At 40.6% G+C, this 14,922-nt stretch overlaps 1 protein-coding gene across 6 annotated transcripts in view; it reads right to left on the bottom strand.

Annotated features, from left to right (window-relative positions):
* The window catches only part of ESRRG (estrogen related receptor gamma), a 549,261-nt gene that overhangs the window by 502,374 nt on the left and 31,965 nt on the right, over positions 1-14,922 (bottom strand). For 2 of the 6 annotated variants that reach the window (XM_033099793.1, XM_033099784.1), the window contains exon 1: positions 9,202-9,550. The exons of 2 other annotated variants lie outside the window; for them this stretch is intronic. The gene's annotated coding sequence lies outside the window, so the exon portion shown is untranslated. Of the gene's footprint in view, positions 1-8,527; positions 8,551-8,921; positions 9,069-9,201; positions 9,551-14,922 lie in introns of those variants that run through there. 2 more of the 6 variants (XM_033099787.1, XM_033099790.1) reach the window with 2 other exon arrangements.

Genomic DNA, 14,922 nt, shown 5'->3' on the forward strand with positions numbered 1-14,922 from the left:
TTCCTTTCCTCGGAGAGCCCACAGAAAGTAATGACAAGTCTGGGCTCTGGTGCCAGATAAGTTTAGCTTCCTGTCCTGGGCCTCCTACTTTCTACCTGATTGCACCGCCAGTTGTTCAAAATCTCTCAACTTTCGTCTCCTCTATGAAAAGCAGGCAATACATGTATCGTACGAGATCATTGAGAAGATGGAAAGAATCACAGATGTCAAGGGCTGGCCACACTGCCTGGCATCCATGCATTTTTACAGACATTTATTGAGCCTCCTCTCAGAACCAGGCACAGTGCCATACACCGGGGTTGGAGTGGGTGTACAAAGTCATCTGAGACATAGCCCCTACTCTCAAGGACACTGACATGAGTACTAGATCATTCCTACAATTTTTGTCGTCTCCATCATAAAGCACAGCCACCTTTCAAATACTCTTTTTGTCTCATCTCATTCAAATACTTTGTCTCATAGCAATCCAATGAGACAGACGAAACTCTGCCCAATTTGCAAATGGGAAAACTCCAGCTGAAAGAGGTAAGGGTCACACAGCTCAGATACGGTCACCTGAAGGTCAACCCAAGCTCTGATTCTGTTGCATACTCTGCTTTAGGGTACACATATCAATTTGCCATATAACATTCATTTTCTTCACAATTCTGTATTGGACTGCTATCTTAATAGTTTCACGTGTATATATTGTACTTCCATAAAGAGAGTGTAAGTCCCTTAAAGAGAGGACCTATATCTTAAAATAACTTTGTATTCGCTAACAGCCCTAGCATGATACTAAATATATTTAATACATTTTACATATTTAAATTATTACATATTTAATATTTTTTCCCAAAATTAAAACAAACTCCAGCTGGGTCAATTTCACCACTTACAATCAATCTCATAGAAAACTACAATTCCTCAACAACGGTTTGGATGTTATTTGTGTGGCCTTCCAGTGCTCATGCTGAGTCTTCAGTTACTTCCAGATAATTATATACATGTCAAAGTTTTTAAAATTGACTCATAATTAAACCACCCAAAGACAGTTTTCTTCATTTGTTTATCATATATTCTGTACACTGAGGGCCTGATGAATTTTGGTAAGAGAGATTCAACATTTACTTTTAAATTCAAACTTGATCCCAAGACATCTCTTGATTTCTAGGTTCACTTCAGTTTCTAGGTTTAACAGATCAAAAAGTGTACAATTCCATTGATCATTATCTTGTGAACCAGAGCAAAACACATGGCCAATCTTGGGTAGAATCCAAGTAGATTTCTGGATCTGTCTTTTAAAAATATATTGTCTATACAAATAGCCAAATTTCGTGAATAATTTTTGATCTACTGCTTCATTTTAGGTTTGGAAATTTAGTCCGTTTCTGGTGGAAGAATTGGCTAGACATTTATCAGTGAATCATAAATAAAAATAAGTAGATTCTTGAAAAAGATCTGTATAGAATCTAGAACTTGGAGTAGATTCATGCACTACATTAATTACTTCTGTTATATCCTGAAAATCTTTTTTAATGGAATTTATATCATTATTTTCAAGTATTTACTGCCAAACAATGATTCTTTCAGGCTTAGGAAAAATCCAGGAAATTCAGATTAATTCCAGTGCCATGGCAGAAGTGCAAATGACAGGCAATGTTTGAGACCAAGAAAATACGTATTGAATACATTGTTTTCATTTTCAGTCATTCCCCTATTTATTTCGGCAAGCTGTGGCCATGTGTAAAGGACAAGGAATATGCTCCTCCCAAACTGACAGGACATACATTAGAATTATCAGGCTTGCTACATTCAACTGGCCAGCCTCATACTATTTCCTGCTCCCTCCCTAAATAAAGTAATATGTAAAGTACCCACCAGTTCTTTGACCACAGTGGACAAGAAACATGCCTTTCAAAGACCACTTTGGAGCTAAACAAATTCCCCTAAGACTTAGTCAGACCTGGTCAGCTCAGAGATACTGGTCGACCCAATGGCTGTTCCTCACCACCTTGAACTAAATATGGTTTTCAAGCACGTGTGTACCCGTGGGTCTCACTCGACTCTCGTAACCATCTTGGAAGCAGATGCTTTTATTATTCTCATTTTTACAGATAAGACAAATTCAGAGAATTGAATAATTTCACAAGATCACGCAGGCAATAAGTGACCCAGCAAAAATTTCAAAATGGATACTCTAATTCCAAAGCTTTTCCACTTAACTAATATAGTGTACTTTCTCTATAGGAGAATGTGTACAGATTCATTTCCATTTTTCCTTTGGTAGATCAGTTAAATGCAGACCAGGCTATCTTACACACACACACACACACACACACACACTCACACACTCACACACTCACATACGCCTCTGTCTTCCACCTTCAACTGCCATCCACCTTTTCTTCTCCCACATCTTGGCCAATTATTTTAGAGGATAATTTTTCCTCTCCAGTTTTCTTCACTCTCCCACTTTTCAATGCATTTGGGTGTCAAAAAACAAATCTCATCACAGGTGACAATCTTAGAAATTGTGCTAATGTCACACAATTCCAAGGGAAAGAAAACTTGTACACTTTGTAATCAACTTCTAAAAATCCTGAAAGTTGCTTACAATCCCTTTCAGATACTCTGCGATAGTTTCCACGTATCTTTTTAACTTCCACTTATATGTATATTCCCTTAAACATCAACCCTCCCGAGTCTAGATAAATGATAAACTATCATTCAGTTCTAATTCCTTTTTATGTTTATCACTCATATCAAACTGTTTTTCACATTTTTCATCACTGATAGACGCTATTACACACTAGTAAGTAACATAGGCTTTTATAGTCAAGCCTAGAAAAGTATTCGGTATTGAAGATTGTTTTCTGTGAAAAAGTATGTTTTGAATATCTAATAATTGACATAATAATTGCAAAAGTTTAATGCAAACTTGGGTGCCTAAAGTCCATGAAGCTTTCATTTCAAGCCAATGAACCTGAGCTCACTTATTACTCTATACACTAATATTTCTGGCCATGACATAAGACCACACTTTAGTAAAAAATTATTTTATAGAATAGAAAAAAACAGGAGTATAAGTAATTGGTTGATTCATTATTAATCAACTGCTTAATTCAGAATCATAGGGGTAAAGTAAGTTGGAGAGCTTCAAGTCCAACCCCTTCATTTCAGAAATAGAGAAACAAGGTTCACTGCTCTCTGATGAAGATGGTAGGCAGTTTATATCATCATTCAGCTTGGCATCATTTCGACTGATCCTTAACTGAAGACCGATATTCAGTAGTACCGCGTTCCCCCGAAAATAGGACCTAGCCAACCATCAGCTCTAATGCGTCTTCTGGAGCAAAAATTAACATAAGACCCGGTCTTATTTTACTATAAGATTGGGTCATGTAATATAATATAATATAATATAATATAATATAATATAATATAATATAATATAATATAATACCAGGTTCTTATATTAATTTTAGCTCCAAAAGACGCATTAGAGCTGATGGTCCAGCTAGGTCTTATTTTTGGGGAAGCAGAGGATACACATTAGCTAAAAAGAGCAAATTTCTAACTCTGAAGGTGATTGATCTAAAGGATCATCAGGTATTATGTCCCATTTCTGCAACCTTTGGAAAACAAATGCTCATACTAGATAGAAAATGAATTTCTGATAACTGAATTAAACCATTCCTCTAAATAGCCAACTTTGGATTTCTCTCCACACATAATAACTTGGAAAAATATATAGCCTGTGTTTACTATAGTACTATAGCCACAGTCTCTAAGAAGAGCTATAACTCGCTAACAATTTTCCTGATTTATGTCTGAAAACATACAGGGCATGAAATGACTTCTGCAACCTTACATTTCCTCAAGAACACTGGTAGGCAGAAGATATATTCCAAAAATCATGTTGGATTGCTTGCTATGGCTCCTTTTTTAATAGAAATGTGTGATAGGCAATTATACATGCTCCACACACAAAAAAAAATCAGTAGATTTTTTTTTCCCCATTAAAAGAGGAAAGAAGAAAAAAGGAAGGGAGAGAGTGAGGGAAAGAGGGAGGGAGGACACTGATAAAAAAATCCATTTTCATATAATGTTTACGTGGTAAAAATGGATTGCCTTCTTAAGTATGAAAGTGCAATAAATATTCTTCCAAACAACAGCTTATGATTATAAACTATAACACACTATACAAATGTTAGTTATTCTTGTTCTTAATATTTGACATATATGAAAATGTGTTTCACAATCTATAATTGTGCTAATAAAAATAGGTATCGGTGAACATAAATTACACTGGACATAAAAATCAGCCTTATTAATCAAATATATCTTAGAGTGTGATCAAATTTAAATGGACCACTCTGGTAACATAGATATCTGGAAACACTGTTTATCTTACCACATAAATATTTATCAAAATAAGAGTACAAAAGTTTTGCCATGCTTCATATAAATTTAGCTTTCTGAAATGAAATCTTCAAAACAGTAAGAAGTTGCTATGTCAGATATGCACATTTGTCAAGCTAAAAAACATTCACATGCATAAGGGAAGTAAAATAAGCTCCTTTCTTAAGTAGCATCCTTTATAGAGTCCTATCCAGGTTATTTATTTTAGCAGCTGTACCACCTGAAACAGCCATAAGTGTTCATAAGTAGATAAAATATCTTCACAGGTATTCCAAACACAATCAACCCTCTTTTGTGGTAACTGTGACCATCCCCTTGTTTAAAAGAACAAAGTAGCCTTCATAATAGAAATATAAACAGAGGCTGATTGAAAACAACCAATAATGCATCTTCACAACTACTGGAATTATCAAGCACAATGGTATAAACACAGTATGAAATATCTGTACATCATGTACATGTCAGAAGGACTATGGGGATGGGATTTACACCCAGTACCATGGAGGAGGTAAACTAAGGGGGGAGTGCCCTTTCACAGTTGGAAATCATCCGGGTTAAGTAAATGAATGGTGTCTAATCTCCAAAAAAAATAAAATTTTCCTAGCTATGTGATAAAGACACACAGAGTCTGAACATTATCCCAACGTGTACCTCAGGAATTTGTATTTGAAGATGTGCCGAGATTTTTCTAGTTGCCTGACTTTGAAGATCGGAAACTATAAGGCTCCGTTCTATTCCAAAAGACTGTATTTCCTTCTGCAGTCGTCTCTTAAAGACCCCACACGCTCTGGCTGTCCTTTTTGGCCACCACCACCATTGATTCCAAGACAGAACACTTGCATGAATTAAGTTTAGAATAGTCCAAAGAAGGTGGCTCCAGAGAAAGATCCTTAAGCTCTCCCAGATCTCATCCCTAATTCCCTGTTCTGATTCCTGAGGCCCCGGACTCTACTGGCGTGGCAATGCTAACTAAAAACTGACTTGCAAAGCCGAATTATTTCAGTTTTCAAAAACTAACAGTAAAGTGACAAGAGAAAATTTCTTTGCACAAGAGCCCCCAGCACATTATTTTGACTTTATAAAGATATTTTAAGTGCATGAAAAAAAAATCACAACATTGCGGAACTTGGTAATCATTACTTCAAAACATCAGATTCTAATGTTCGTGGCAAATTTTCCATTGGTTTTCACATACCAATAGTTCGATTGAAAGGTTCACCAACTGCTCCGTGGAGAAAACAGAAGATCTGCATTTAAATGGAGAGATAGTATTTCCAAATGCACAGTCCCTGGAATACAGATACTGTCAAAGATTCTTAGTGAGAGGGATTTAAATTGTATTACGGACTTTGGATGTTGTAGCTCTCTCCACTTCATAAGGCTCGCACTGTTTGCATAACATTCTTTTCCTCTGTGCGTTCTTGTAATAATTTGTCTCAAGAAGTTAAATTAAACCTTACTCCATTGCAAAGTCCCGCACTAACAACAAGCAATTACTACTATACATATTTCTGATGTGTACAGAAAAAGACCACAGAAGATAGGTTGGCCAGAGATGTTAAATAATTGAAAAGTATAAATGACTTAATAGAGTAGTAAGCTTAGTTTACAATGCAGCCAATTTAAAGCCATAAAAATCCTGTAAAATTTTTATCTTGTGGTTGACCATTACATCGCCTATCTATTATTCAAAAGTATCTCACCAGTGTTTTTCTTCATTAATGTGGCTTTTGGCATTTCCCTCAAAATCTTTCTGTCCCTGCAGTTTTCCAACAATTTTGAAACAAATAACAAAATTCCTACGTTATATCTTAAATTCCCCTCGCTAGGATAATGAGATCTTCCATGTCTAATTGAAATCAATTTCATGGGTCAATCTGTAAGGCGTACTTTAACTTCCTCAGATATAATTTGTTTTGCATTTAATACAGTCAAGCACTCAAGACATTTAAAAAAATAATAAAGAAGACTAACGCTACTTGTATTGATACCTCTGTAAACAAAAGGAGAACCTCATAAATAACTGCCTTTCCTGTGACACACTCGTCTGGGGACTTGTCTAGATTTGAAAGTGTCATGGGGCATCATGAAAGTTCTGCCTTGAGTGTTCAGCTAATGTCAGGGAAGGAGAAAAAAAAAAAAGAGAGAGACACTCATGATCAATTTCAAACATAAGCCCATTACCTCTGGCAGGCTTTGGCTAAAATTCTAGCTGCAACCAAAATGTCCCTGTAAACAAGTCTCCTGAGCAAAGCGCACTTTCCCGACCAGCCTCTCCGGCTATCTGCATAGTTACTTACTCCTTGTCTTGAGGCCCTGCCATTCTCACTCTGATTCAAATTCAGAACTCAAAATGAAAGATGAAATATCCTGACAATCACTTAATATTGAAATACTGGCGCCGTCATAACTGGTGCTCCCGTGGAAATGGGAACATGGCACCCTCTTGCTAACCTTTTAATTTCTGGAAAAATTGCACAGAATAAATTGAGCAGAGCACACAGGGGAGCCTAATCGATTGATCTGCTGTAGTTTGTTAAAGCATCACCCGTCACAAAGTCCCTTTGCGCCCCTCACAATTCCCATTAAAGGAGACCAGCAGGTTTCAGTGTACAGCAGGCACGAAGATTTAAATGCTGTTTTGATTTATTAAAGAAAATAAATGATCTTTTATCTATGTTCATCACCCCAGTCAGTGGACAGTTTTATGGGCTCTGACACCACTCTCAACACACACATTCTACTTCTATGTAACATGAGCTTAAAGAGTTATAAGAATTGATTGCGCAAAAATCACAAAGCCAGGCGTAACAGACACACATATGTTTGAAAGATCATGCAGGCCTCCTTGATGACATACTTGATTCTTTTCATATTTGCAGGAAAAGAGGCCCTATCCATGTCACTTCATCTCCATCAGGGTTTCTATGTACCTTCCTTCTGTCAGCTATTCCTCAGCTCAGATTTGAGAACCGTTCAAATTTCCCTCCCTTTCCCACAACGACGGAACCGTTTCTCAGGTTGGTTAACTCATGTTGATAACATCAAATCTACGGGACAGAAAAAATATGATAAAAGAATGCTGACAGCACTCCCCAGCCCCCTCCCCTGCCTTCCCCTCTGGCCTGCTGCTTTAGAATTTGGACATCTTCCCAACACACTCCCCTATTTGCTCTTTGGGCAGCATGAGAAACAAAAGACTGTTTCTCTGCAAAACCAGACCGAGTCTTTTAGCTGCTTTGAAACACTTCAAAACATCTGCAGGTCTCTGGATCTTGACGTAAAGTATTAAGCAGTAGTTTTCTGAAAGTAGTAGGAGGTCATATGTGGACCTAATAGCTTCTCTTAACTCATATGCTGAAATTTTCTTCTCTCTCTCTCTCTCTCTCTCTCTCTCTCTCTCTCTCTCTCTCTCTCTCTCTCTCAGAGAGACAGAAGGTGATATTTTCAACATTGCCCTCTACTTTATGTTAGCAAAATCATTTGCTTTCTGTGTGTGCCTGTGTCTATTGTACGGCCACTGGTTCTGCTGCTACAACACAAACATAGCAAGCGTGCTTCCCCAGCTTAAGCAGACCCATGTGGCAATTCACAACATACCCGAAGCAAGCACAATAAATAAACACATACATAATCATTCCACAGCACTGTGCATGCAGGGGTTTCTCCAGGCCCTTCCGGACTCTTCCAGAAATGCTCATTAAGATTCTGAAAGGGGGAGGGGGTGCAGCTGGAAGGGAAGACAAGGGGAGGAGGGAAGCTTTGCCCTCTGTGTCTTTCTCTGAGAATCTTCCATCACCAAACATGGGGGGGAGGGGGGCCTCTCTTCTGCAGAAGCTTCTGACAGACTTGAGGGGTAGCAGGGGGTAGGTGGTTTGCAATACTTAAAATGATACTCGGGTGACCTCCGTGCAACTTCAGAGACTCCCTTGGGAAGGTGAACGGGTTGGGGGACTGGGAGGGAATGAGGCGTAGAGGACATGAGGGAGACACGCAGGACGACAGTGGCAGCAATCACCAGAAGGATTTTCCAGCCCCCGACAGCAGTCCAAACTCCTGAGGCCACCCTCACCCCAACGACCCCCTCCCCCATCCCCTCGCCCCAGAAGACCCGAGGACTCACCCACTTCCCTCCCAGTTCCGGTGCCCTAACTCTGCCCTCACTCTGGGCCACTTTACCGAGCACTGAAGTCTCTATCCTGGAAGGGGGATGCGAAAGGTGTTTAAATAACAAATCTCCTTGCAAAGAGAATGTATCTGTGTCTCTAGCACACACGCTGGCAGTTTTGCAGTCATGGTAAGGCACGTCTACAAGAGGCGGACAGTACTTATGGCTGTTATTGAGGGAGGGATTGCTTCTGCTGCTTTTTTTTTTTTTCTTTTTCCAAGAGACTCTAAACAAGTGAAGGGGGAAGGGGGGGTGGCAATAGAGGTTTCAACCAGGACTGCAAATCAAGAATGCCCCAGATGCAAATGTCTGTCTCCAGATGTTGATGATAAGGATTTGGACCAGTTACCTTGGCAGGGTCAGAACTGCAGCAGGGTAATCGGGTGAGTCGCCGGGGGTTTTAAAGAAGCCCAAGCCGGTTTCTTTGGCTAGAAAAGTCTACCAAACCCCCATGCAGGAACATTGCACATCTTACACACGCCTCCTTTCACTGGGCTCCCGCGACCTCAGCCAGCGAGGGGGTGCTGGCCGGCCCGCCGGTGGCAAGGGCACGGCCACCCGCTCGGCCCCCGCGGGCGCGGGGCCGGCCTGGCCCCCGGGGTCCGCGTCCCGAGCGGCTGTGCACTCACCGAGCCGGGCTGCGAGGGGCAGAGGGGCGCCCGCGGCTAGCCGGAGCGCCCAGGCGCCTCCCTTTTCTCTTGGTAGCGTCGGTCCGCACTCCCTGTGACCCAGGACGTCATGATGCCTGTCTGTTTTCTCAATGATAACTTGGCAGAAGAAGAGAGAGGCTGCCAGGTTCTCCTCGGGTGGTTACGTGGTATGTGCACGTTTCTGTTTGCATGCGTTTTTCTCTCTCTCCTTTTTTTTAAAAAAAATAATAAATATCGCTATATTTTTTAAAAATTCCAGGCACTGTCATGATTTGATTGCATTATTGCGTTTGCATAATTGGCGCCTCTGGGTGTGTATCCCTGTGTGTCTGTACGTGTGGGTTTTTTTCCCCTTTAAATCCTGCTGCTACTGCTGCCGCCGCAGCCGCTGCAAACGGAAAGCAAGCATGCGTTCATCTTTTGTCTTTCATTTTACCTTCAGGGTGACATTCAGTGCCAACTGCTCCCTTTTGACCGTCGCCAATCCCCGCCTGGGCAAAATAAATTTTCAAAACGTAGGGGGAAGGGAGGGAAGAGCCAGCCCCTCAGTCCCGAATGGCGGGGGTTTCCTTCCCTTTGACTCCGGACCCCAAACCTATCCGGCCCACCTCCCACCCCCGGAAAACCCGGTTTTCCTTCTACCCACCGGGCCCAGGCAGAGAATCGGCACCCAGGCGGCGAGAAGCATCCACCCAGGGACAGACCCTCATGTTCGGGGCTGGCCTTCGCTGACTTGCATCTCTCAGTTGCCTTCCAGAGTGTAGGCCTCTCACAACTGAGCTATTTTTGTCTCCCAGAGATGTTCTTTAACGCCTTTTAAAAATGGGGAGGGGGCAGGGAAGAGAGAGAGGGAGAAAGAGAGAGAAAGAAAGAAAGAGAGAGAGAGAGAGGCCCAAGCCCCTATTTGAGTGGCTCTAAGGACACATTAGGAAATTGGGGGTTTGGGGCGGGGGTGCTCCTGGCATCTGACCCACTAGAGGAGTTTGAAAGAGCAGAAAGGATAACCAGCTTTTATTTGAATTCTACAACAGCCAGAAAGTTTTTGTTTTTGTTTTGTTTGTTTTTTTAAAACACAAAGCTATCATTGCTGGCTAATCACGTTATTTGTCACTAACAATCATGTTTTCTAGAATCAGTAGAAATGGTCTCAAGTGTAACCCTCGGTATTTATTTCTGCGCACATGAAAATGTATTTTAGGTAGGGTGATGATATAACAGGTAAAACGGAAAGCTTGTCGTTTTATTATATTTAGTTTGTGTTGTTTGTGCTTTGTTTCTAGTGTGTTGTATGCTGTTCCTGTTCATAATGATATTGTAGATATCAGTCACCTCGTGTATATTACTGAAAAATAAATACCTAGGGCCAGGTTTGGCAAATATTTGTCCCAGGTTTCTCACTAATTTCCCATTGGGAGCAGCAGAATAGGTTTAGGAATTTTTCCCCCAAGTCTCTTGTTGACCTTGGGGTGTTGGTCATGTATTGGTAAAGTCACTGTTCCTACTGATTCCAAATTCCTGAAAGATGACAGCAGAAGCCAAGGCTGCAGAAAAATAAAGCACAGAGGAGAGTGTCAGATCTGAAAAGCAAAGACTTTCGGACTCATCCAAGATCAACTGCAGCTGTTGGAGGTTTAAAAATAGTTTACCTATTGGAGAGGTTGGCTAAGTTTAGTGAAAAGAGCAAGTAACTGGTTAGATCTCTTCCCTTTAGAGTCACAGGCCAAGAATCCCTAGAAAATTCCATAGGAAAGACCTTGTAACTGTGCAAAGACCAGATGATCAGAGTTGGAGAACAGCCTCTCCGACTTAAACCTAAGAGGGTCTCAGAATTACTGACTCATAGACAGATTCTGAAAATTGAATGCTGGCTCGCTACCCTCAGCAGTTGGACCGGCTCTCTGGCCCTGCTTATCAATCTCCTTGGGATGCCAGAAGGATGAATTGGTGCAGTCTTGCCAGTGCTTAGAGGTTATCAGTGTCAAAGATGATTCTTAAGAAGACAAGGGCCTACTCAGAGCCGGACAGGTATCCTCTCCACATCACTGATAACTTGTCAGGAACTATCCAAAAGGGGCTGGTTAATATTCAATCCACTAACCTGGTTCTCCAGCTTTTTTACTTATTAACCTCCAAACTGGACCCTTAAAGATCCACTAAAGGAAAAGAACCATAAAAACTTGACTCACTCTAGTCCCTTGAAATCCATTTTTTTTTTTTTTTTTTCAGACAAATGCCTTCCATGCTGTTTGTCACCAATCCACAGGCCAGTTCAGGCAGCCACGTGGTTTCCTTCCCCAGGGGTGAGATGTCTGAGCAGCCAACAAAGGGTAGGGGCAGAGTATTCAAGTTCCCTGGAGGTTTGAATAGATCCTTTCTAAACCCAGATTCTCTAAATTCAGTTCTGCCTAAGAACCACTCTCGGTTGTTTATTCAAGTTCAAGCTCCTCAGGCTACTTTCAAGTCTTTATTTTCTGGCCTCACCCTAAATATAATAGTTAATATTGTTGTAGCCTGTTTAGTTTAACCTCCCAACCCAAACCGAAGGGCGTAAAAAACGCTTACTAAGGTGAATGGTGCACACAGAAAGCACTATTCTAACCTGCACTTGTGCTGAGAACTTGTAAATCTCATTCAATCTCCTCAACAATATGAGAGGGATTATCGGTATTCTCATTTTATCCAAGGAAATGGAGACATAGAGAAGTCAAGTCATTTGCCCAACGTTACACAGCAGGGATTCAAATTAAAGTGCCTTGAGCCCCTACTACCAAGCTCTCTGCCTACTTACTTACACAGTCAACTTTCTTTCCAAGGACGGGAACCTGGCATGCATGGTCCAGTCAGCTGATCACCCACCGCCCATCTCACAACTTGTGTTAATTCCTACTTCAATGTCATTCAACATCCTCTTCTAATTTCCTGCTGTTCAAATTCTACGCATTGCTCAAGGGCCAAGTTCAAATCCCACTGTGCCCACAAAGCCATTTACTACTTACATGGGCCATTTTTGGGTGTATTGATCATTCTTTAACTCTGTTCCACATTGTTCACTTCTATATATGACACCACTATTCTTTAACTGTTCCTGGGTTTGTTTTTCCTTCATCTCTTCTTCACCTCCCAATTCCTTTCTGACAGGATTGTGAGGTTTTTTCCCTGACTCTGTTCATTGGCCGGACATGGTGCCAAGTCCAACACTAGCTCTCATCAAATAGTTTCTGATGAAGTAACTGAAACAAAACTGCCCTTTGGAGAGCGAGGATGCCAATTTCTAATTTGATAGAAATTATAAGTTTTATGTAGCTAAAGTTTGATCCTTTTAACTGGAAAAATTGCAAGTTTGTTTCTCCATATTTTGGACAGACCCTAGAAAGCCCCCAAGTAAAATCACTGGTGAAATTATTTCATTGGAAGAGCATATTTCAATGAGGTAGAACTTAATGAGAGCGTGGGGGTAAGAGCATGGACATATATATAATTGTAGTTTTGGAAAAGCGATTGTAAACTTACTCATTATGACTTTTTACCTGTTATAAGCCTTTCTCTGCTATATTTTGAATTTTCTGAGTGTCAAGAAATCAATTTTTCTGCTTAAAAAGATAGGAAAACAAGTCAGAAAGACCTGTGATCTTATGTTTGGTTTGCTACTAATCAGCTGTGTGTGTCTTCTGGCAAATTACTTAATCATTCTGGGCCTCAGTTTCCTTCTTATAAAAGGAGATATTTAACCAATTTCCAAGTTTCCTTCAGCTTAAAGCTTCTACAAGTTTGAAACAGGATGTGGGAGAGAAGGAGAGAAAAAGAGAATGAAAGAGAAAGGGTTCAGCCTAGTAAGACTGTTTTTTCTGTTGTTTATTTTTGGCGGGGGGAATATAAAAAATATGCTGGGGACCTGGGGTAAAGTTAACTAAGATCATATTTCTAATTCCTGAGCATAGTTAAGGGTGGCTCAGAAAAAAGTCCACACACAAAAATACCTTCATATTTACCTTTTCCAAGATGGTCCCATTTATATGAGATAAAACGACCAATAACCGAGTGTACCAGTAGCAGACCATATCAGCCAAACGTTATTAGTCAGCATTCACACTTGCCTATAATTTACTTTCTTCCTTGCAGATTCCTGTAGAGACTTTTGATATGAATGGATCCAACCATTTTTGTCTGGATGCCTTAGGCTCGTGTGTAACTTGAATTAAATCGTGTAGTTGAAGAGTACAGGTCTGCGATGAAGAGACTTGGGGGCTTGCACCAGAATGGGACTTTTTACATATTTCCTGATGTAACGCATTTTAAACAAGCCTCTCTCTGTGTCCCTTTCCTTCTTTATCCTCATGCATTAAAGATCTACAACTCATTGACCTTCTCACCAGGTCTTTGTTAGGAGAAATGCAATGGCAGAAGTGAAAGCACTCTACAGCAATACAAGAAAATACTCTTACAGCAGATGGGCCTTGTTTTACACCAGAACTGTGTTTCTAAACAGTTGCCCAAAGTGAGTAGGGCATATGAAGACAAGAATTCAGGTTACCTGGCCGAGAGTGTAAGTTGATCTCTGCTATGTCTGGCTAGTGTCAGTCAAGTCCTGGAGCTCCTTACAGGTAGAATCAGGACGACTGTGCAGATCAACGGCCGGTCCCAGTCTCTCCTCAGAAGACGTGGCTCAAACTGTGGGATAGTATTCCAGGTAATCAAATCAACTAGGATCCATTTCATTAGAGCATGTCTTTAAAATAGAAACTTAGACCATGCCTCTGACATGGAAGGATGAAAACAATGTCATACAATGCAGGGGTCCTCAAGTCAGATTTCATGACAGCGGTAGGGACCCATGGATGAGTTAGGAAGTGGTGAAGTTGGAGGCAAAAGTGTGTGTGTGTGTGTGTGTGTGTGTGTCCGTACAGGTGCATTGTTCTCAAGAGAAGACCTATCGCTTTCATCACATTCTCAGAAGGGTTCATGGCTCCAAAAACGTTAAGAACCACGGATGTAAGAATAGTTTATTTTAAAACTGAATGGAAAGAGAATGACATAACCGTTTAAGCCAAATGCCATGCTGACGACAACATGGATTGAGACACAATAAAAGCTTCACTCATCAAAAACATTTATTTTCAAGGTATTCTACTTAACTGACATGGGGAAAGGTACCAACCTTTTAGAAAGATTTGAGTATTGAATTAGACTAAAAAGAGGGTTCTGATTTTGTTTAAGCTGGCTGGACAAGTCTCTGTTCACTAAGAAGGGTGGATTAGTGTGGGAAAATACTCCTTATTTCTGGAACATAGTTAAAGTACACTGCAGTGTCAGGTGGCAAAGAATGGGGGCCTGAAGCAGAATTGTAAGAGTGGCGTGGGGAAGAAGATTGGGGGGTAATTGGCGAGGAACTGGGATCAACAGACTTTAGTGTCTGGCTTGCACAACTGAGTTCATGATAGGATGTTAAAGAGGTACCAATAAAGGCTATGTTAAGAAAATAATGAATTTTGTTTGGGACATATTAGGTTTCATGGCCTTGGGAAAGATTTTGGAGAAATCCGTGGCTGGAGAAATTTACTTGTGACTCCTGAGTGAACTGACAGTGGCTTCAGCTAGTAATAAAAATGTGGGGATGGGTTATGAATGTAAAGGATTTAGAAGCATCTGAAATAAGATTGCGTTTATTTAAATAAACTCCAATTTGTGAAATACGCAATTACG

Source organism: Rhinolophus ferrumequinum, chromosome 27, assembly GCF_004115265.2.
Source record: "Rhinolophus ferrumequinum isolate MPI-CBG mRhiFer1 chromosome 27, mRhiFer1_v1.p, whole genome shotgun sequence".
NCBI lineage: Eukaryota > Metazoa > Chordata > Mammalia > Chiroptera > Rhinolophidae > Rhinolophus > Rhinolophus ferrumequinum.